Raw genomic sequence first — 22,500 nt, forward strand, 5'->3', positions numbered from 1 at the left:
AATGTATGCAGTGAAGACCAAGTCGCTGCCTTACAGATCTGTTCAACAGAAGCCTCATTCTTGAAAGCCCAAGTGGAAGCCACAGCTCTAGTAGAGTGAGCTGTAATTCGTTCAGGAGGCTGCCTTCCAGCAGTCTCATAAGCCAACTGGATGATGCTTTTCAGCCAGAAAGACAGAGAGGTCGCCTTTTGACCTCTCCTCTTACCAGAATAGACGACAAAAAGGACGAAGTCTGTCTGAAATCTTTAGTTGCTTTTAGGTAAAACTTCAAAGCACGAACCACATTGAGATTGTGTAACAGACGTTCCTTGTTAGAAGCTGGGTTAGGACACAGAGAAGGAACAACTATTTCCTGTTTAATATTCTTATTGGAAACCACTTTTGGAAGAAAACCAAGTTTGGTACGTAAAACGACCTTATCTGTATGAAACACCAGATAGGGTGAATTACACTGCAAAGCAGACAATTCAGAAACTCTTCTAGCGGAAGAGATAGCAACCAAAAACAAAACTTTCCAAGATATTAAGTTACTATCTATGGAATGTAGAGGTTCAAACGGAACCCCTTGAAGAACTGAAAGAACTAGATTTAGACTCCATGGAGGAGCCACAGGTCTGTAGACGGGCTTGATTCTGACTAAAGCCTGCACAAACTCCTGAACATCTGGCATTGCTGCCAGACGTTTGTGTAACAAAACAGACAGAGCTGATATCTGTCCTTTTAAGGAACTAGCTGACAAACCTTTCTCCAATCATTCTTGGAGAAAAGCTAAAATCCTTGGAATCCTAATCTTACTCCATGAGTAACCCTTGGATTCGCACCAACAAAGATATTTCCGCCATATCTTATGGTAAATTTTCCTAGTGACAGGCTTTCTAGCCTGAATCAGGGTATCTATAATTGAATCCGAAAACCCACGCTTAGCTAGAATCAAGCGTTCAATCTCCAAGCAGTCAGTTGCAGAGAGACTAGGTTTGGATGTACGAATGGACCTTGAATTAGAAGGTCCTGCCTCAAAGGTAGCTTCCATGGTGGAACCGATGACATATTCACCAGGTCTGCATACCAGGTCCTGCGTGGCCACGCAGGAGCTATCAGAATTACCGAAGCCTTCTCCTGTTTGATCCTGGCTACTAGCCGTGGGAGAAGAGGAAACGGTGGAAAGACATAAGCTAGATTGAACGACCAAGGCGCTGCTAAGGCATCTACCAGTGTCGCCTTGGGATCCCTGGACCTGGACCCGTAACATGGAACTTTTGAGTTCTGATGTGACGCCATCAGATCCAGATCCGGAATGCCCCATAGTCGAGTTAACTGGGCAAAAACCTCCGGGTGAAGTTCCCACTCCCCCGGATGGAAAGTCTGACGACTCAGATAATACGCTTCCCAGTTGTCCACTCCTGGGATGTGAATTGCTGATAGATGGCAAGAGCGATCCTCTGCCCATTTGATGATCTTGGATACCTCTCTCATCGCCAGGGAACTCTTCGTTCCCCCCTGATGATTGATGTACGCTACAGTCGTCATGTTGTCCGACTGAAATCTGATGAATCTGGTCTCCGCTAGTTGAGGCCATGCCTGGAGCGCATTGAATATCGCTCTCAATTCCAATATGTTTATCGGGAGAAGAGATTCTTCACGAGACCATAGACCCTGAGCCTTTAGGGACTCCCAGACCGCGCCCAAGCCCAAAAGACTGGCGTCGGTCGTGACGATGATCCACTCCGGTCTGCGGAAACTCATTCCCTGAGACAGGTGATCTAGAGACAGCCACCAGAGGAGTGAGTCTCTGGTTTTCTGGTCCATTTGAATCTGGGGAGACAAGTCTGCATAATCCCCATTCCACTGTTTGAGCATGCACAGTTGCAATGGTCTTAAATGAATTAGAGCAAAAGGAACCACGTCCACTGCCGCAACCATTAGTCCTATTACCTCCATGCACTGAGCTATGGAGGGCTGAGGAATGGATTGAAGAACTCGACAAGCGTTCAGAAGCTTTAACTTCCTGACCTCTGTCAGAAAGATCTTCATTTCTACGGAGTCTATTATTGTTCCCAGAAAGGGAACCCTTGTGGACGGGGACAGGGAACTTTTTTCTATGTTCACCTTCCACCCGTGAGATCTGAGAAAGGCTAAAACAATGTCTGTATGAGCCCTTGCTTTGGGAAGGGACGACACTTGTATTAGAATGTCGTCTAGGTAAGGTGCTACTGCAATGCCCCTCGGCCTTAGCACCGCTAGAAGGGACCCTAGCACCTTTGTGAAAATTCTGGGAGCAGTGGCTAAACCGAACGGAAGAGCCACGAACTGGTAATGTTTGTCCAGAAAGGCGAACCTCAGGAACTGATGGTGATCTTTGTGGATAGGAATATGCAGGTACGCATCCTTTAAGTCCACGGTAGTCATGTATTGACCCTCCTGGATCGTTGGTAAAATTGTCCGAATGGTTTCCATTTTGAATGATGGAACTCTGAGGAATTTGTTTAGAATTTTTAAGTCCAGAATTGGCCTGAAAGTTCCTTCTTTTTTGGGAACTACAAACAGGTTTGAGTAAAAACCCAGTCCTTGTTCCGCTGTTGGAACTGGGTGTATCACTCCCATCTTTAATAGGTCTTCTACGCAACGTAAGAATGCCTGTCTCTTTATCTGGTCTAAAGATAAGCGAGACATGTGGAACCTTCCCCTTGGAGGAAGGTCCTTGAACTTTAGAAGATACCCCTGAGAAACAATTTCTAGTGCCCAGGGGTCCGGAACATCTCTTGCCCAAGCCTGAGCAAAGAGAGAAAGTCTGCCCCCTACTAGATCCGGTCCCGGATCGGGGGCTACCCCTTCATGCTGTCTTGGTAGCAGCAGCAGGCTTCTTGGCCTGTTTGCCCTTGTTCCAGCCTTGCAATGGCTTCCATGCTCGTTGCGTTACCCTCTTGCCTAGTGGCTGTAGAGGTGGAAGTCGGTCCGTTCCTGAAATTGCGAAAGGAACGAAAATTAGACTTATTTTTAGCCTTGAAAGGTCTATCCTGTGGAAGGGCATGGCCCTTTCCCCCAGTGATATCTGAAATAATTTCCTTCAACTCTGGCCCAAATAGGGTCTTACCCTTGAAAGGAATATTAAGTAATTTTGTTTTGGACGACACATCCGCCGACCAAGACTTTAACCAAAGCGCTCTGCGCGCCACAATTGCAAAACCAGAATTTTTCGCTGCTAATTTAGCTAACTGGAAAGCGGCGTCTGTAATGAAAGAATTAGCCAACTTCAGGGCGTGAATTCTGTCCATGACTTCATCATAAGAAGTCTCCTTTTGGAGCGAGTTTTCTAGTTCCTCAAACCAAAAAGCCGCTGCAGTGGTTACAGGAATAATGCAAGAAATTGGTTGAAGAAGAAAACCCTGTTGAACAAAGATTTTCTTAAGTAAACCTTCTAATTTTTTATCCATAGGATCTTTGAAAGCGCAACTGTCTTCTTTTGGTATAGTCGTGCGCTTAGCTAGCGTTGAAACTGCCCCCTCTACCTTAGGGACCGTCTGCCATGCGTCCCTTCTAGGGTCAACAATTGGGAACATTTTCTTAAATATAGGAGGGGGAACAAAGGGTACACCTGGCTTCTCCCACTCCTTAGTCACGATATCCGCCACCCTCTTAGGTATCGGAAATGCATCAGTGTGTACTGGGACCTCTAAGAATTTGTCCATTTTACACAATTTTTCAGGGATCACCAAAGGATCACAATCATCAAGTGTAGCTAGGACCTCCTTAAGTAGGGCGCGGAGGTGTTCTAGCTTAAATTTAAATGCTATGGCATCAGGCTCTGCCTGCTGAGAAGCTTTCCCTGTTTCAGAAATTTCTCCCTCAGACAGGCCCTCCCTCACCGCCAAGTCAGATTGATGTGAGGGCACTACAGATAAATTATCCTCTGCGTCAGCTTGCTCATTTTCTGTGTTTAAAACTGAGCAATCACGCTTCCTAGGAAAAGCTGGCAGTTTGGATAAAAATGCTGAGAGAGAATTATCCATTACTGCCGCTAACTGTTGCATAGTAATCGCAATTGGTGCGTTAGATGTACTGGGCATCGCTTGCGCGGGCATAGCTGGTGTTGACACAGAAGGGGAGGATAGCGAGCTATCTTCACACCCTTCAGCTAAAGAATCATCTTGGGCTATATCTTTAAGTGTAATTGTACGGTCCTTAAGCTGTTTGGACGCTATAGCACATTTCACACATAAATTTAATGGGGGAACCACCTTGGCCTTTGAACATAGAGAACATAGGCTATCTGAAGGTTCAGGCATGTTTAACAGACTTAAAAGTAACTTCAATGCAATAAAATTTATTTTTGACAAAAACGTTACTGTCTCTTTAAATAATAAAAGTGCACACTTTATTACTGAAACAAACATCAAAATCACATCCGATTTTTATGAAATTTTCACCACAGTGTCATAATGCTTTGAAAAGGTTGCACACAAATTTTCAGACCAATTAACCCCTTAATGCCCAAACCGGAGCTAATAACAGCAGTTAACCGGTTAACACACTACAGTACTCTGCCACAGCTTGCCCTGTGGATTTTACCTTCCTTAGGGTTATTTTGGTAAGAATATAAGCCTCCCTGGAGCCCTTCCTGATGCCTCTGGACTCCCCACATGAAGCTGCATGAACTGGCTAGTCAAAACAAGTGCACAATTGAGACGCGAAAATGAGGCTTCCTTCCTCTGCATACCAGAGTGGAGGGGCCTTTCTGACTAGATTAGGTGTCCAACTAAGTGCCAGGCGCAAATTAATCCCCAAAAGTGTTTTAAGTTGATAAAAAAACACCTATTTAAGTTGAAAACTTGCTAAAAAGCAATCGATTAGCCCACAATAGTGTCAACCAGCATAAGCCCTTAAAATAAGCCATCCTTTTATTGCTGAATCTAATAACAATGGCTTACCTATCCCAGAGGGAATTTCTGACAGTCTTCTAGCATTACTGGGTCTTGCTAGAAAAAACAGAATTTATGCTTACCTGATAAATTACTTTCTCCAACGGTGTGTCCGGTCCACGGCATCATCCATTACTTGTGGGATATTCTCCTCCCCCACAGGGAAAGGCAAGGAGAGCACACAGCAAGAGCTGTCCATATAGTCCCTCCCAGGCTCCGCCCCCCCCAGTCATTCGACCGACGGTTAGGAGAAAAAAAGGAGAAACTATAGGGTGCCGTGGTGACTGTAGTGTATAGAGAAAGAAATTTTTCAAACCTGATTAAAAAACCAGGGCGGGCCGTGGACCGGACACACCGTTGGAGAAAGTAATTTATCAGGTAAGCATAAATTCTGTTTTCTCCAACATTGGTGTGTCCGGTCCACGGCATCATCCATTACTTGTGGGAACCAATACCAAAGCTTTAGGACACGGATGAAGGGAGGGAGCAAATCAGGTTACCTAAACAGAAGGCACCACGGCTTGCAAAACCTTTCTCCCAAAAATAGCCTCCGAAGAAGCAAAAGTATCAAATTTGTAGAATTTGGCAAAAGTGTGCAGAGAAGACCAAGTCGCTGCCTTACATATCTGATCAACAGAAGCCTCGTTCTTGAAGGCCCATGTGGAAGCCACAGCCCTAGTAGAGTGAGCTGTGATTCGTTCAGGAGGCTGCCGTCCGGCAGTCTCATAAGTCAATCGGATAATGCTTTTCAGCCAGAAAGAAAGAAAGAGAGGTAGCAGTAGCTTTTTGTCCTCTCCTCTTACCAGAATAAACAACAAACAAAGAAGAAGTTTGTCTGAAATCCTTTGTTGCTTCTAAATAGAATTTTAAAGCACGGACTACATCTAAATTGTGTAACAAACGTTCCTTCTTTGAAACTGGATTCAGACACAAAGAAGGGACAACTATTTCCTGGTTAATATTCTTGTTGGAAACAACTTTAGGAAGAAAACCAGGCTTGATACGCAAAACAACCTTATCTGAATGGAACACCAGATAGGGTGGATCACACTGCAAAGCAGATAATTCAGAAACTCTTCTAGCAGAAGAAATAGCAACCAAAAACAGAACTTTCCAAGATAGTAACTTGATATCTATGGAATGTAAGGGTTCAAATGGAACCCCTTGAAGAACTGAAAAAACTAAATTTTGACTCCAGGGAGGAGTCAAAGGTCTGTAAACAGGCTTGATTCTGACCAAAGCCTGTACAAAAGCTTGTACATCTGGCACAGCTGCCAGTCGTTTGTGTAACAAGACAGATAAAGCAGAAATATGTCCCTTTAGAGAACTCGCTGACAATCCCTTATCCAAACCTTCTTGGAGAAAGGAGAGGATCCTGGCAATTTTAATCCATGAGAATCCCTTGGATTCACACCAACAGATATATATTTTCCATATTTTATGGTAAATCCTTCTAGTCACAGGTTTTCTGGCTTGGACCAGAGTATCTATCACTGAATCTGAAAACCTGCGCTTGGATAAAATCAAGCGTTCAATTTCCAAGCAGTCAGCTGGAGAGAAACTAGATTTGGATGTTCGAATAGACCTTGTACTAGAAGATCCTGTCTCAAAGGTAGCTTCCCTGGTGGAGCCGATGACATATTCACCAGGTCTGCATACCAAGTCCTGCATGGCCATGCCGGAGCTATCAGAATCACCAAGGCCTTCTCCTGTTTGATCCTGGCTATTTCAAGAGTGGGAAGGAGAGGGAACGGTGGAAACGCATAAGCTAGGTTGAACGACCAAGGCGTCACTAATGCATCCACTAGAGTCGCCTTGGGATCCCTGGATCTGGACCCGTAGCAAGGAACCTTGAAATTCTGACGAGACGCCATCAGATCCATGTCTGGAATGCCCCATAACTGAGTCAACTGGGCAAAAAACCTCCGGGTGGAGTTCCCACTCCCCCGGATGGAAAGTCTGACGACTCAGATAATCCGCCTCCCAGTTGTCTACTCCTGGGATGTGAATTGCAGATAGATGGCAGGAGTGATCCTCCGCCCATTTGATGATCTTGGATACCTCTCTCATCGCCAAGGAAATCTCTGTTCCTCCCTGATGGTTGATGTAAACTACAGTCATCATGTTGTTTGACTGGAATCTTATGAATCCGGCCTTCGCTAGTTGAGGCCAAGCCCGGAGAGCATTGAATATCGCTCTCAGTTCTAGGATGTTTATCGGGAGAAGAGACTCTTCCCGAGACCATAGACCCTGAGCTTTCAGGGAATACCAGACCGCGCCCCAGCCTAATAGACTGGCGTCGGTCGTGACAATGACCCACTCTGGTCTGCGGAAACTCATTCCCTGAGACAGGTGATCCTGTGACAACCACCAACGGAGTGAGTCTCTGGTCATCTGGTCTACTTGAATCTTTGGAGACAAGTCTGTATAGTCCCCATTCCACTGCTTGAGCATGCACAGTTTTAATGGTCTTAGATGAATTCGAGCAAAAGGAACTATGTCCATTGCTGCAACCATCAACCCTACTACTTCCATGCACTGAGCTATGGAAGGCTGTAGAATAGAGTGAAGAACTTGACAAGCGTTTAGAAGCTTTGACTTTCTGACTTTTGTCAGGAAGATCTTCATTTTTAAAGAATCTATTATCGTTCCCAAGAAGGGAACTCTTGTCGACGGAGACAGGGAACTCTTTTCTACGTTCACCTTCCACCCGTGAGATCTGAGAAAGGCTAGAACAATGTCTGTATGAGCCTTTGCTTTGGAAAGAGACGACGTTTGGATTAGAATGTCATCCAGATAAGGTGCCACTGCAATACCCCTTGGTCTTAGAACCGCTAGAAGGGACCCTAGCACCTTTGTGAAAATCCTTGGATGATCTTTGTGGATAGGAATATGTAGAAACGCATCCTTTGAATCCACGCTAGTCATAAATTGACCCTCCTGGATTGAAGGTAAAATTGTTCGAATGGTTTCCATTTTGAACGATGGAACTCTGAGAAATTTGTTTAGAATTTTTAAATCCAGAATTGGTCTGAAAGTTCCCTCTTTTTTTTTTTTTTTTTTTTTTTTTTGGGAACTACAAACAGATTTGAGTAAAACCCCTGACCTTGTTCCACAGATGGAACTGGGTGTATCACTCCCATCTTTAACAGGTCTTCTACACAATGTAAGAATGCCTGTCCCTTTATTTGGTTTGAAGATAAGTGAGACATGTGGAACCTTCCCCTTGAGGGTAGTAACTTGAATTCCAGAAGAAAACCCTGAGAGACTATTTCTAGTGCATAGGGATCTAAACATCTCTTGCCCAAGCCTGAGCAAAGAGAGAGAGTCTGCCCCCTACAAGATCCGGTCCCGGATCGGGGTCTACCCCTTCATGCTGTTTTGGTAGCAGCAGCAGGCTTCTTGGCCTGTTTACCCTTGTTCCAGCCTTGCATTGATTTCCAAGCTGGTTTAGTCTGGGAAGCGTTACCCTCTTGTCTAGAGGCTGCCGAGTTGGATGCCGTTCCGTTCCTGAAATTGCAAAAGGAACGAAAATTGGACTTATTCTTAGCCTTGAAAGGTTTATCTTGTGGGAGGGCATGGCCCTTTCCCCCCGAGATGTTTGAAATAATCTCTTTCAATTCTGGCCCAAAAAGGGTCTTACCTTTGAAGGAGATATTAAGCAATTTTGTCTTGGAAGATACATCCGCCGACCTAGACTTTAGCCAGAGCGCTCTGCGCGCCACAATTGGAAACCCTGAATTTTTCGCCGCTAACCTCGCTAACTGCAAAGCGGCGTCTAAAATAAAGGAATTAGCTAACTTAAGTGCGTGAATTCTGTCCATGACTTCCTCATACGGAGTCTCCCTACTGAGCGACTTTTCCAGTTCCTCGAACCAGAACCACGCCGCTGTAGTGGCAGGAATAATGCACGAAATAGGTTGAAGGAGGTAACTTTGCTGTACAAAAATCTTTTTAAGCAAACCCTCTAATTTTTTATCCATAGGATCTTTGAAAGCACAATTGTCCTCAATAGGAATGGTCGTGTGCTTGGCAAGAGTAGAAACCGCCCCCTCGACCTTAGGGACTGTTTGCCATGTGTCCTTCCTGGGGTCGACCATAGGGAACAATTTCTTAAATATAGGAGGAGGGACAAAAGGTATGCCTGGCTTCTCCCACTCCTTATACACTATGTCCGCCACCCGTTTAGGTATCGGAAAAGCATCAGGGTGCACCGGGACCTCAAGGAACTTGTCCATCTTGCACAAATTTTTCTGGGATGACCAGATTGTCACATTCATCCACAGTAGATAGCACCTCCTTAAGTAATGCGCGGAGATACTCTAATTTAAATTTAAATGTCACAAAATCAGGTTCTGCCTGCTGAGAAACTCTTCCTATCAGAAATTTCCCCATCTGACAAACCCTCCCTCACTGCCACTTCAGATTGGTGTGAGGGTATGACAGAAAAATTATCATCAGCGCTCTACAGTGTTTAAAACAGAGCAATTGCGCTTTCTCTGAAATGCTGGCATTTTGGATAAAATATTAGCTATGGAGTTATCCATTACTGCCGTCAATCGCTGCATAATAACAAGCATTGGCGCGCTAGAAGTACTAGGGGTCGCCTGCGCAGGCATAACTGGTATAGACACAGAAGGAGATAATGTAGAACTATGTCTACTTCCTTCATCTGAGGAATCATCCTGGGCAACTTTACAATTTGTGACAGTACTGTCCTTACTTTGTTTGGACGCTATGGCACAATTATCACACATATTTGAAGGGGGAACCACATTGGCTACCATACATACAGAAACATGATCTATCTGAAGGTACAGACATGTTAAACAGGCTTAAACTGGTTAATAAAGCACAAAAAACGTTTTAAAACAAAACCGTTACTGTCTCTTTAAATGTTAAACAGGGCACACTTTATTACTGAATATGTGAAAAACTATGAAGGAATTATCCAATCTTTACCAAATTTTCACCACAGTGTCTTAATGCATTCAAAGTATTGCACCCCAATTTTCAAGCTGTTAACCCTTAAAATGTTGAAACCGGAGCCGTTTACAATTTTAACCCCCTTACAGTCCCAGCCACAGCCTTTGCTGCGACTTCACCAATCCCAGGGGGTATATGATACCAAATGAAGCCTTCTAGGAACGTTTTTAGTGGATTCCAGACCCTCACACATGCAGCTGCATGTACTGTACTCAAAAGAAACTGTGCAGTAATGGCGCGAAAATGAGGCTCTGCCTACTACAGAGAAAGGCCCTTCCTGACTGGGAAGGTGTCTTAACAAGTGCCTGGAGCTAAAAACGTTCCCCAATGTTATAAAAGTGTGAAATTCAACTTCAAACTGCATATAATACTTAAATAAAGCAATCGATTTAGCCCCTAAAAGTGTCCACCAGTTTATAGCCCATAATAAGCCCTTTATTCTGTTTGAGACTAAGAAAATGGCTTACCGATCCCCATGAGGGAAAAAAGACAGCCTTCCAGCATTACACAGTCTTGTTAGAAAATGGCTAGTCATACCTTGAGCAGAAAAGTCTGCCAACTGTTCCCCCCAACTGAAGTTATCTCATCTCAACAGTCCTGTGTGGGAACAGAAACTGATTTTAGTGACTGCTGCTAAAATCATAATCCTCTTTCAAACAGAACTCTTCATCTCTTTCTGTTTCAGAGTAAATAGTACATACCAGCACTATTTTAAAATAACAAACTCTTGATAGAAGAATAAAAAACTACAACTAAACACCACAAACTCCTCACCATCCCCGAGGAGATGCTACTTGTTCAGAGCGGCAAGGAGAATGACTGGGGGGGCGGAGCCTGGGAGGGACTATATGGACAGCTCTTGCTGTGTGCTCTCCTTGCCTTTCCCTGTGGGGGAGGAGAATATCCCACAAGTAATGGATGATGCCGTGGACCGGACACACCAATGTTGGAGAAATGACTGATCATACCTGAAGAAGTTAAGCCTGCAAACTGTTCCCCCCAACTGATGTTATCTGGTTTCAACAGTCCTGCGTGGGAACTGCAATGGATTTTAGTTACTGGTGCTAAAATCATAGTCCTCTTAGCAGAAATCTTCTTCACTTTCTGCTGCAGAGTAAATAGTACAAGCCGGCACTATTTTAAAATAAACTCTTGATAGAAGAAATAAAAAACTACAACTAACACCACATACTCTTTACCACCCCCGGGGAGATGCTACTAGTTAGAGCGGCAAAGAGAATGACTGGGGGGCGGAGCCTGAGGGGAGCTATATGGACAGCTTTGCTGTGTGCTCTCTTTGCCACTTCCTGTAGGGATTGAGAATATCCCACAAGTAAGGATGACACCAATGTAGGAGAAATGTTAATCCCAAATGACCAACACCTAAAGTATAGGGCGGATTCCATTAAAAAAAACTTCATGTATATTGTCACGTGGCCCCACAAAATCTAACGGTTGTGTCTGCATAGAGTAAATCGGACCTAAGGTTTATGGAATGAACCATTTACAGATTTAAATACAAATTTAAATCTTCCTGATGTTTCTGTATGATTATATCAGGTATATTTTTCTATCTTGAACATATCACATATTCTTGGTTTTCTAGTTCTCAAAACTGTGAATTTGTGTCTGCAGAATTAATAACCCTCTTCTTCACAGCCTCATGTTATAAAATAAAGATACAAAGTTAAGACAGACCTTGAAAGTATATTAACCCAAAATTGTCCTTTTATGATTCAGATAGAGCATACAATTTTAAACAAATTTTAGTTTCAATTAAATTATCAAATGTGCTTCATTCTCTTGGCATCCTTTGTTGAAGGAGCAGCAATGTACTACTTTGTGCTAGCTGATCACATTGGGTTAGCCAATGACAAGAGGATTATGTATGCAGTCACCAATCAGCAGCTAGCATATAGTGCATTGCTGATCCTACCTAGGAATACATTTTAGCAAAGGATACCAAGAGAAGAAAGCAAATTAGATAGCAAAAGTACATTGGAACGTTGTTTAAAATTGCATGTTCTATAGGATTATCATCATGGAAGTTTAATTTGGATTTAACTGTCCCTTTAATCCCATTGTTCCTGCAACTCTATATACACAGAATTATCCCCTACAATTAAGAGAAGATTGATTGGGGTGTGCTAGATTTGCACAAGGATCTAAGTGTGAGGAGGGCAGGGCAAGCAGTAAAAATAAAAGTGAATCCTGAAACTTTAATGATTTAGTTAAATACAACTATTTAAATTGTAATTATGAAGGTATTGATTATTTTTCTTTAGTTAAATAAAACTATTTAAATGGTTATTATGAAGGTACTGATTATTTTTCTCCTTCTAATCCTAGAGAACCAGAACTTTTTTCACTTTCTGTGATGATAATTTTTTATTGAATGACTTTCTGCAGTAAAAATGCAGCTAAAAATGGTGCATTGCTTACAAGAATGTCTTACATTCAGGAGTCACAGCTTTGCAGAAAGGCTAGGGGGGGGGGGGTTGCAAAAATCCCTGAGAGACAGTCATCAATCGATGCGCTGCCACTTTGCAGCTCTGCTCCGTATTTGATTGTTTTCTTTAAAAAGAGCTTCTCTCTGGCTGCACTGTGTTGAGGTAAACTTACACCGTGCAGCCAGAGCACAACACTGTTTGAAAAGAGCAGCCTGATGTGGAGCAGCTCTGCAAAGTGAAAGCGCTCACAGTTCCTGCATGTGTCCCATTCTTCTGCAGACGTGCTGCATTTTCTGACATCTCAGATCACAGCATGTTCTGCCTTGGGGCTTCTAATAAAGAACAGCTGAAAAGTTAGATAAATATGAATAACCTATTAAACTGGAGATAGTTAATCTCCCCATAATTTCATGATTATCTATGTATTTTAATGGCATATAACTAAATCAGTAATTATAACTGGAAAATAATTCTCTCAAAAGTTATTATTCTAAAAATAAAAAAACTTTATGTAGAAAACCACGATTTAAATTGAGTCTGTGAGTACGTACAAACATACGTACATACATACATACATACATAGATCATTCACATGTACGGTGGGGGAAGTGCTGACATGACATCTGGGTGATGTTTCCTACTGTCCCCCACATACAGGCAATATTATTGCCGTCATCTGTTTTCGGACTTATTAGAGTATGGGCTGTATGGGCAGGCAACCTAGGAGAACTTGAGTTGAAATAATTTGTCAGTGTGGTTTTGGTGTGAACTCTGCTCTTGCATCTCTATTTAACATTTGAGTGTATACATAGAAGAATTAACTATGTTAACATATTTGTACCATGTGGTCTATTGTAACTAGTTGTGGTTTTCTATATATTTATAGTCTGTACAATTTGACAACATTTTGCAATTTATCTAAGTAGGTGGTATATTGGATGCAATATAAGTAGGGTACTGTCCATTAAAATAGAGTGAAAGTGGTTTCACACACTACATTGCCAGGGTGACTTTACATAGTATATTTGCCATTTAGTGATTGCTATCTTGCTGCAATATAAGTAGTGTACTGTCCCATTAAACAGAGTAAAAGTGTTTTTTTTTTACTATGCCACAAACTACATAGTCAGGGTGGTTTTGCATAGTATATTTATTGCCATTTAGTGATTGGCTATCTTGCTGCAATGTAAGTAAAAAGTGTTTTGAATTTTATCACTTGTCTAACATGTTACACATCATACCTGCAGGGTGTTACACATTTTGTTTAGTGCTAGTATCATAGCAACCATTTCAGCTGGACCCTAGTGATGACATCATGAACTTTGCAGACTGTTCATCTGGAATTAAATGCATTGTTTTAATGGATCTAAGGATATAGCCAATTTAGGGTGAATAGACACACACACTTACATTATATAGAATACATACACACAAATATACATACACCCAGGGGCAGAGCTTTTTTCCCCCCACTTTCTGCAATGATATTTTTTTTATTTATTTTTTTAGGGAAAAATTTTCTGTAGGCCATTTTGAGATGAAATTCAATTTTAAATTTAGGCAGTTATACTAAAGCAACAATTGCAATGCATTGAATCAATGGTGAATAAAGCAATTTTTAAAATGTTATAATATATTGCAGCACTTGAACATTTAATTGAAAATTAGCTGCAAATAATTTTATTTTTACTTTTTTGTTCTATGTGCATTGTGTTGAGGAAGACGTACACAGTGCAGACACAGCACAGTATTGTTTGAAGAGAACTGCCTTATGTGGAGCAGCACTATAAAGTTAAAGCACCAACAATTCTTGCATGTTTCCCATTCTGTCTGCAGACATGATGCATTTTCTGCGATGACATCTCAGATCACAGCATGTTCTGCCTTGGGGTAATAAATATATATATATATATATATCATAATTTAGGTAAGAACTTACCTGATAAATTAAATTTCTTTCATATTGGCAAGAGTCCATGAGCTAGTGAAGTATGGGATATACAATCCTACCAGGAGGGGCAAAGTTTCCCAAACCTCAAAATGCCTATAAATAAACCCCTCACCACACCCACAATTCAGTTTAACGAATAGCAAAGTAGTGGGGTGATAAAATATGGAGTAAAAAAAGCATACAAAAAGAGGAACTGGAAATATAAATTGTGCTTTATACAAAAAAACATAACCACCATAAAAAGGGTGGTTCTCATGGACTCTTGCCAAAATGAAAGAAATTAATTTATCAGGTAAGCTCTTACATAAATTATGTTTTCTTTCATGTAATTGGCAAGAGTCCATGAGCTAGTGATGTATGGGATAGTAATACCCAAGATGTGGTACTCCACAGAGGAGTCACTAGAGAGGGAGGGATAAAATAAGAACAGCCATTTCCGCTAAAAAAATTAAATCCACATGCAAAAAAATAAGTTTCTCATAATTGAAAAGAAAAAAAAACTTAAAACGTAAGCTGAGGAATCAAAGTGAAACAGCTGCCTGAAGAACTTTTCTACCAAAAACTGCTTCTGAAGAGGCAAATAGATCAAAACGTTAGAATTTAGTAAAATGTATACAAAGAAGACCAAGTTGCTGCTTTGCAAATCTGATCAACTGAAGCTTCATTCTTAAAAGCCCACGAAGTGGAAATTGATCTAGTGGAATGAGCTGTGATTCTCTGAGGCGGGGTCTGACCCGACTCCAAATAAGCCTGATCTGAATCTTTAGTAGTTTAAACATAATATTTCAAAGCTCTTACAACACCCAGAGAATGTAAAGATCTCTCAAAAGAATTCTTAGGATTAGGACAAAGAGGGAACAACAATTTCCCTATTAATATTGTTAGAATTCACAACTTTAGGTAAAAATTTAAATGAAGTCCGCAAAACTGCCTTATCCTGATGGAAAATTAGAAAAGGAGACTCACAAGAAAGAGCAGATAATTCGGAAACTCTTCTAGCAGAAGAGATAGCGAAAAGGAACAACACTTTCCAAGAAAGTAGTTTAATATCCAAAGAATGCATAGGCTCAAAAGGAGGAGCCTGTAAAGCCTTCAAAACCAAATTAAGACTCCAAGGAGGAGAGATTGATTTAATGACAGGCTTGATACAGACCAAAGCCTGCACAAAACAGTGAATATCATGAAGCTTAGCAATCGTTCTGTGAAATAAAACAGAAAGAGCAGAGATTTGTCCCTTCAAGGAACTTGCAGACAAACCTTTATCTAAACCATCCTGAAGAAACTGTAAAATTCTAGGAATTCTAAAAGAATGCCAGGAGAATTTATGAGAACACCACGATGAAATAAGTCTTCCAAACTCGATAATAAATCTTCCTAGAAACAAATATACGAGCCTGTAACATAGTATCAATCACTGAGTCAGAGCAACCTCTATGACTAAGCGTTCAATTTCCATACCTTCAAATTTAACGATTTGAGATACTGATGGAAAAACGGTCCTTGAGACAGAAGGTCTGGTTTTAAAGGAAGTGACCAAGGTTGGCAACTGGACATCCGCATACCAGAACTTGTGAGGCCATACTGGTGCTACCAGAAACACAAATGATTGTTCCATGATGATCTTGGAGATCACTCTTGGAAGAAGAACTAGAGGTGGGAAGATATAAGCAGGTTCGTAAAACCAAGGAACTGCTAACGTATCCACCGACTCCGCCTGAGGATCCCTGGACCTGGACAAGTACCTGGGAAGTTTGTTTAGATGGGAAGCCATCAGATCTATTTCTGAAGATCCCACATCTGAAAACACACATCTGGATGGAGAGACCACTCCCCCGGATGTAAAGTCTGACGGCTGAGATAATACACTTCCCAATTGTCTACATCTAGGATATGTACCACAGAAATTAGACAAGAGCTGGATTCCGCCCAAGAAAGTATCCAAGATACTTATTTCATAGCTAGGGGACTGTGAGTCCCACCCTGATGATTGACATATGCCAAAGTTGTGATATTGCCTGTCTGAAAACAAATGAATGGTTCTCTCTTCAACAGAGGCCAAACCTGAAGAGCCCTGAAAATAGCACAGAGTTCTACAATATTGATTGGTAACCTCGCCTCTTGAGATTTCCAAACCCCTTGTGCGGTCAGAGATCCCCAGACAGCTCCCCAACCTGAAAGACTTGCATCTGTTGTGATTACAGTCCAGGTTGGACGAACAAAAGAGGCCCCTTGAACTATACGATGGTGATCTAACCACCAAGTCAGAGAGAGTTGAACATTGGGATTTAAGGATATTAATTGTGATATCCCTGTATAATCCCTGCACCACTGATTCAGCATACAAAGCTGAAGAGGTCTCATATGAAAATGAGCAAAGGGGGATCGCGTCCAATGCTGCAGTCATGAGAACTAAAACTTCCATGCACATAGCCACTGAAGGGAATGATTCAGACTGAAGGTTTCGACAAGCTGAAACCGATTTTATTTGTCTCGTCTATTAGAGACAGAGTCATGGACACTGAATCTATCTGGAAACCTAAAAAGGTGACCCTTGTCTAAGGAAATCAAGGAACTTTTTGGTAAATTGATCCTCCAACCATGTCTTTGAAGAAACAACACTAGTTGATTCGTGTGAGATTCGGCAGAATGTAAAGACTGAGCTAGTACCAAGATATCGTCCAAATAAGGAAACACTGCAATACCCTGTTCTCTGATTACAGAGAGTAGGGCACCGAAAACCTTTGAGAAAATTCTTGGAGCTGTTGCTAGGCCAAATGAAAGAGCGACAAATTGGTAATGCTTGTCTAGAAAAGAGAATCTTAGAAACTGATAGTGGTCTGGATGAATCGGAATATGAAGATATGCATCCTGTAAGTCTATTGTGGACATATAATGACCTTGCTGAACAAAATGTAGAATAGTCCTTAGAGTCATTATTTTGAAAGTTGGCACTCTTACAAACTGATACAAAATTTTCAGATCCAGAACTGGCCTGAATGAATTTTCTTTTTTTGGGACAATGAATAGATTTGAATAAAACCACAGACCCTGTTCCTGAAAACAGAACTGGTATGATTACCCCTGAAAGCTCTAGATCTGAAACACACTTCAGAAAAGTCTGAGCCTTCAACTGCATTTGCTGGAACATGTGAGAGAAAGAATCTTCTCACAGGAGGTCTTACTCTGAAACCTATTTGATACCCTTGAGAGACAATATTCTGAATCCATTGATTTTTGACAGAATCTGTCCAAATGTTTTGGAAAAATTTTAATCTGCCCCCCCACCAGCTGGGCTGGAATAAGGGCAGCACCGTCATGCGGACTTGGGGGCTGGCTTTGGTTTCTTAAAAGGCTTGGATTTATTCCAACTTGAAGGTTTCCAATTGGAACCAGATTCTTTGGGGGAAGGATTAGGTTTACCCTTAGATCTTTTATCCTGAGGTAGAAAGAAAGAAAAAAAAAACCTCCCAGTGACAGTTGAAATAATTGAATCAAACTGAGAACCAAATAAATTGTTACCTTGGAAAGAAAGAGACAGTAATCTAGACTTAGATACCATGTCAGCATTCCAATATCTGAGCCACAAAGCTCATCCAGCTAAAATAGCTAAAGACATAGATTTAACATCAATACTGATATCAATAATAGCATAACAGATAAAATGATTAGTATGTTGAAGCAAGCGAACAATACTAGACCAATCAGGATCTGTTTCCTATTGCGCTAAGCTTTCCAACCAAAAAGTTGATGCAGCTGCGACATCAGCCATGTATTCCCAAAACTCCAATCAAACTGCTGGCAAAGGATACAACTTTTTAAACCTAGAAGAAGGAATAAAAGAAGTACCAGGCCTATTCCATTCCTTTGAAATCATATCAGAAATAGTATCAGGAACTGAAAAAACCTCTGGAATAACCCCAGGAGGTTTATAAACAGAATTTAAACATTTACTAGTTTTAGTATCAAGAGGACAAGTTTCCTCAATATCCAAAGTAATCAACACCTCTTTTAACAAGGAACGAATATAATCCATCTTAAAGACATAAGTAGATTTGTCAGTGTCAATATTTGAGGTAAGATCTTCGGAACCAGATAGATCCTCATCAGAGGAGGATAATTCAGTATGTTGTCGGTCGTTTGAAATTTCATCAACTTTATGAGGAGTTTTAAAAGACCTTTTACGTTTATTAGAAGGCGGAATAGCAGACAAAGACTTCTGAATCGCATCAACACTAAAATCTTTTATATTCACAGGGATATCATGTACATTAGATGTTGAAGGAACAACGGGCATTGTACTAGTACTGATTGATACATTCTCTGCACGTAAAAGCTTATCATGACAACTGTTACATACTACAGCTGGAGATATAATCTCTGCTAACTTACAACAGATACACTTAGCTTTGGTAGAACTGTTATCATGCAGCAGGGTTCCAACAGTGGTTTCTGAGACAGGATCAGATTGAGACATCTTGCAAATGTAAGAGGAAAAAAAAAAAAAACATATAAAGCAAAATTATCCATTTCCTTATATGGCAGTTTCAGGAATGGGAAAAAATGCAAACAGCATAGCCCTCTGAGCATAAAAAAGGCAAGAGACATATAGGAAGTGGGGTTTTAATAATTAAATTATTTGGTGCCAAGTATGACGCGCAACGCAAAATGATTTTTTTTTGGCGCTAAGAACATCCGGAAATGACTCAACTCGTGTCATGGCAGACACAACCTTGTACAAGGAAACCTGGCGTCAACTAAGACGCCGGAAATGACGAATTTGCGTCACTGAACTTACCTTTGCGCCCAAAAAAATTCTCGCGCCAAGAATGACGCAATAAATATCAGCATTTTGCGACCTTGCAAGCCTAATTTTGCCCGCAAAAATTAATGAAAAAGCAGTCAATTTGAAGAAAAGACTATACCCCAGGTAAGAAAAAATAACTTCCTAAATATATGTTTCCCAATTTTGAAACTGATAGTCTGCAAAAGAAAATATACATAAACCTGACTCATGGTAAATATAAGTACAATACATATATTTAAAACTTTATATTAATACATAAAGTGCCAAACCATAGCTGAGTGTCTTAAGTAATGAAAACATACTTACCGAAAAACACCCATCCACATATAGCAAACCAGTACTGAAAAAGTATCAGTAAAGGTAATGGAATATGAGAATATGAATAGGAGAGTATATTGTCGATCTAAAAAGGGAGGTAGGAGATGAATCTCTACGACCGATAACAGAGAACCTTTGAAAAAGATTTCCCGTGAGGAAAACCATAGAATCAATAAGCGATACTCCCTTCACATACCTCTGACAAACACTGTACTCTGAGAGGAATTGGGCTTCAAATTGCTGAGAAGCGCATATCACAGAAGAAAACCAAGCACAAACTTACTTCACCACCTGAATTGTGGGTGTGGTTAGGGGGTGTATGTATAGGCATTTTGAGGTTTGGTAAACTCTGCCCCTCCCGGTAGGATTGTATATTCCATACGTCACTAGCTCATGGACTCTTGCCAATTACATGAAAGAAATTTTTATATAAATATATATATATATATATATATATATATATATATATATATATATATATATATATATATATATATATATATATATATATATATATATATATATATATATATATATATATATATATATATATACACACATACATACATAGGTAGCCCTCAGTTTACGCCGGGGTTAGGTTCCAGGAGGAATTGTTGTAAATCGAAACCGTTGTAAATTGAAACCCAGTTTATAATGTAAGTCAATGGGAAGTGAGGGAGTTAGGTGTTACTTATGACAATTTTGAGAAGGACCTGGAACCTAATACATTATTTTTAAAGCTTTGAAATGAAGACTTTAAATGCTAAACAGCATTATAAACCTAAAAATATAGATTGTATCATCATCAAACTAAGTTTAATGAACAAAAACATTTGCTAAACATCACCTAATAAAATAGTCACACAACAGACTGCATCATCATCAAACTAAGTTTAATGAACAAAAACTTTTTTTACTTGCATTTTTCTGCAGTTATCTGCATTGTTAGCATGTTAGGTAATATTGGGTTAGCACCTATTCTATGCATTTCAATCTGCAGTGATTAATAAGCAGTTAGGCACCCTCATCTCAAGCTGCTGGACAGGAAGATAATAGGGAAGTGCCTGCTAAATTTTGCTCAATAGATCTGGTCTGATCTGTGTACACAGATCAATTTAAGGCTGTTAAATTGTATAACTTTGCTGCAAAACAAGCGGACAGCTCCACCTACTGGCTATTTTAATTAGTGCATTGCTTTCCAAAAGCTTTTCAATAGCAGTCACATGACTGAAAAAAAAAAAGTTGTTATACTGAAACGGCGCAAACTGAACCGGCGTAAACCGAGGGCCATATGTATGTATGTATGTATGTATGTATGTATGTATGCATGCATCTAACTATTATTTTCATAATCGATTAATCGGACGATTATTTTTTGATTAATTGACTAATCGGATAAAAAAGAAATACATATTTTTTTTCCTATATTTAAAAATAAAATCCATATACTTAGTGTTATAAATATAAACTTCAGACTAAAACTTTACATTAAAACAACTGTTGGTCCAATTTTTTAAAGCAGCAGAACAAATTTTTATAATTAAGCAAAACCAAACCACAAACTGTTTGAAAAGAGGTAGAGCTAGTAAGAGATAAACTACCACTGTTTATAACATTCTGTTATTCACTCTTTCAGAAACTTTGCATTGAAATGCAAAAATGTCAACATGCTCCTGGCTGAGGCTGGCTCTCTTTTTTGCAGCTATTTTGCCAGCAGCAGAGAAGAGGTGCTCAAATGGGTGTTGAGGTGCCTGAAATACATAAGTAGGGTTTTGCCAATTTCACCAAGGTGAGCAATTTATCTTTGTTAGCTCTCCACCAATGCAAGGGGCCTCTTAACAAAGTAAGCATGGTCTTCATTCTGACCTAAAAATATCTTGAATATCTATATGCAATGGTAAATAACCAGCTATAAGGTTAGGGGGAAAAAATATCTAGTTCACTCTTAAAACAACAGAGATATACTTACAGAGGTTGAATTTGGTACATACTCCAATTAATTAAAAATATATATAAAAAAAAAAAAAGGAGCTACACAGGACACAGCCTTACACATGTATCTATAGAGTATATATCAGCAATAGCAAGCGATCTGCTAAAAATTGTGCAAACAGGTAATAGTGACAAATTCATTTAACAAATGCCATCAATCTAGGGCTAGGCGTAAATAACAAGCTGGGCACTATATCATGCAAAGCACAGTCCCAAATCTCCTGATTTAAAGGGACACTCAATCAAAATTAAACTTTCATTAATCAGATAGGGCATGCCATTTTAAACAACTTTCCAATTTACTTCCATTAGCTAAATGTGCACAGTCTTTTTATATTTAAACTTTTTGAGTCATCAGTTCCTACTGAGCATGTGCAAGAATAAGTGTGTATGCATTTGTGAATGGCTGATGGCTGTCACATGGTACGTGTATGCATTTGTGATTGGCTGATGGCTGTCACATGGTACAGGGGGAGTGGAAAAAGACATAACTTTTAAAATTGTCAGAAAAAAAATCTACTACTCATTTGAAGTTCAGACTAAGTGCTATTGCATTGTCTTGTTATCTTACATTTGTTGATTATGCAAATCTACTGCGTTGACTGGTCCTTTAATATAAACAATACAGATTATGTCTGCTATTTTATTTCTGGGTTGCACATAAGTCAGGAGTAGCTGTAAACTTAAAAATAAACATTGTGTCCTGAAAAAGTGAAAAGTAAAATGTCTGTAGACATCCTTTAGGCTAAGGGCATAACCATAAAACACAATGCCATGTGCAGGATTCGTTGACAATTATTTTCATAATCGATTATGCCGATTATTTGCAGCTCTATATGTATGTATGTATGTATGTATGTATGTATGATTATATATATATATATATATATATATATATATATATATATATATATATATATATATATATATATATATATATATATATATATATATATATATATATATATATATATATATATATATATATATATATATATATACACACATACATATACACACACAGTTGTGCTCATAATTTTACATACCCTGGCAGAATTTATGATTTCTTGGCCATTTTTCAGA

The sequence above is a fragment of the Bombina bombina genome, chromosome 3, assembly GCF_027579735.1.
Source record: "Bombina bombina isolate aBomBom1 chromosome 3, aBomBom1.pri, whole genome shotgun sequence".
In the NCBI taxonomy this organism is placed as follows: Eukaryota; Metazoa; Chordata; class Amphibia; order Anura; family Bombinatoridae; genus Bombina; species Bombina bombina.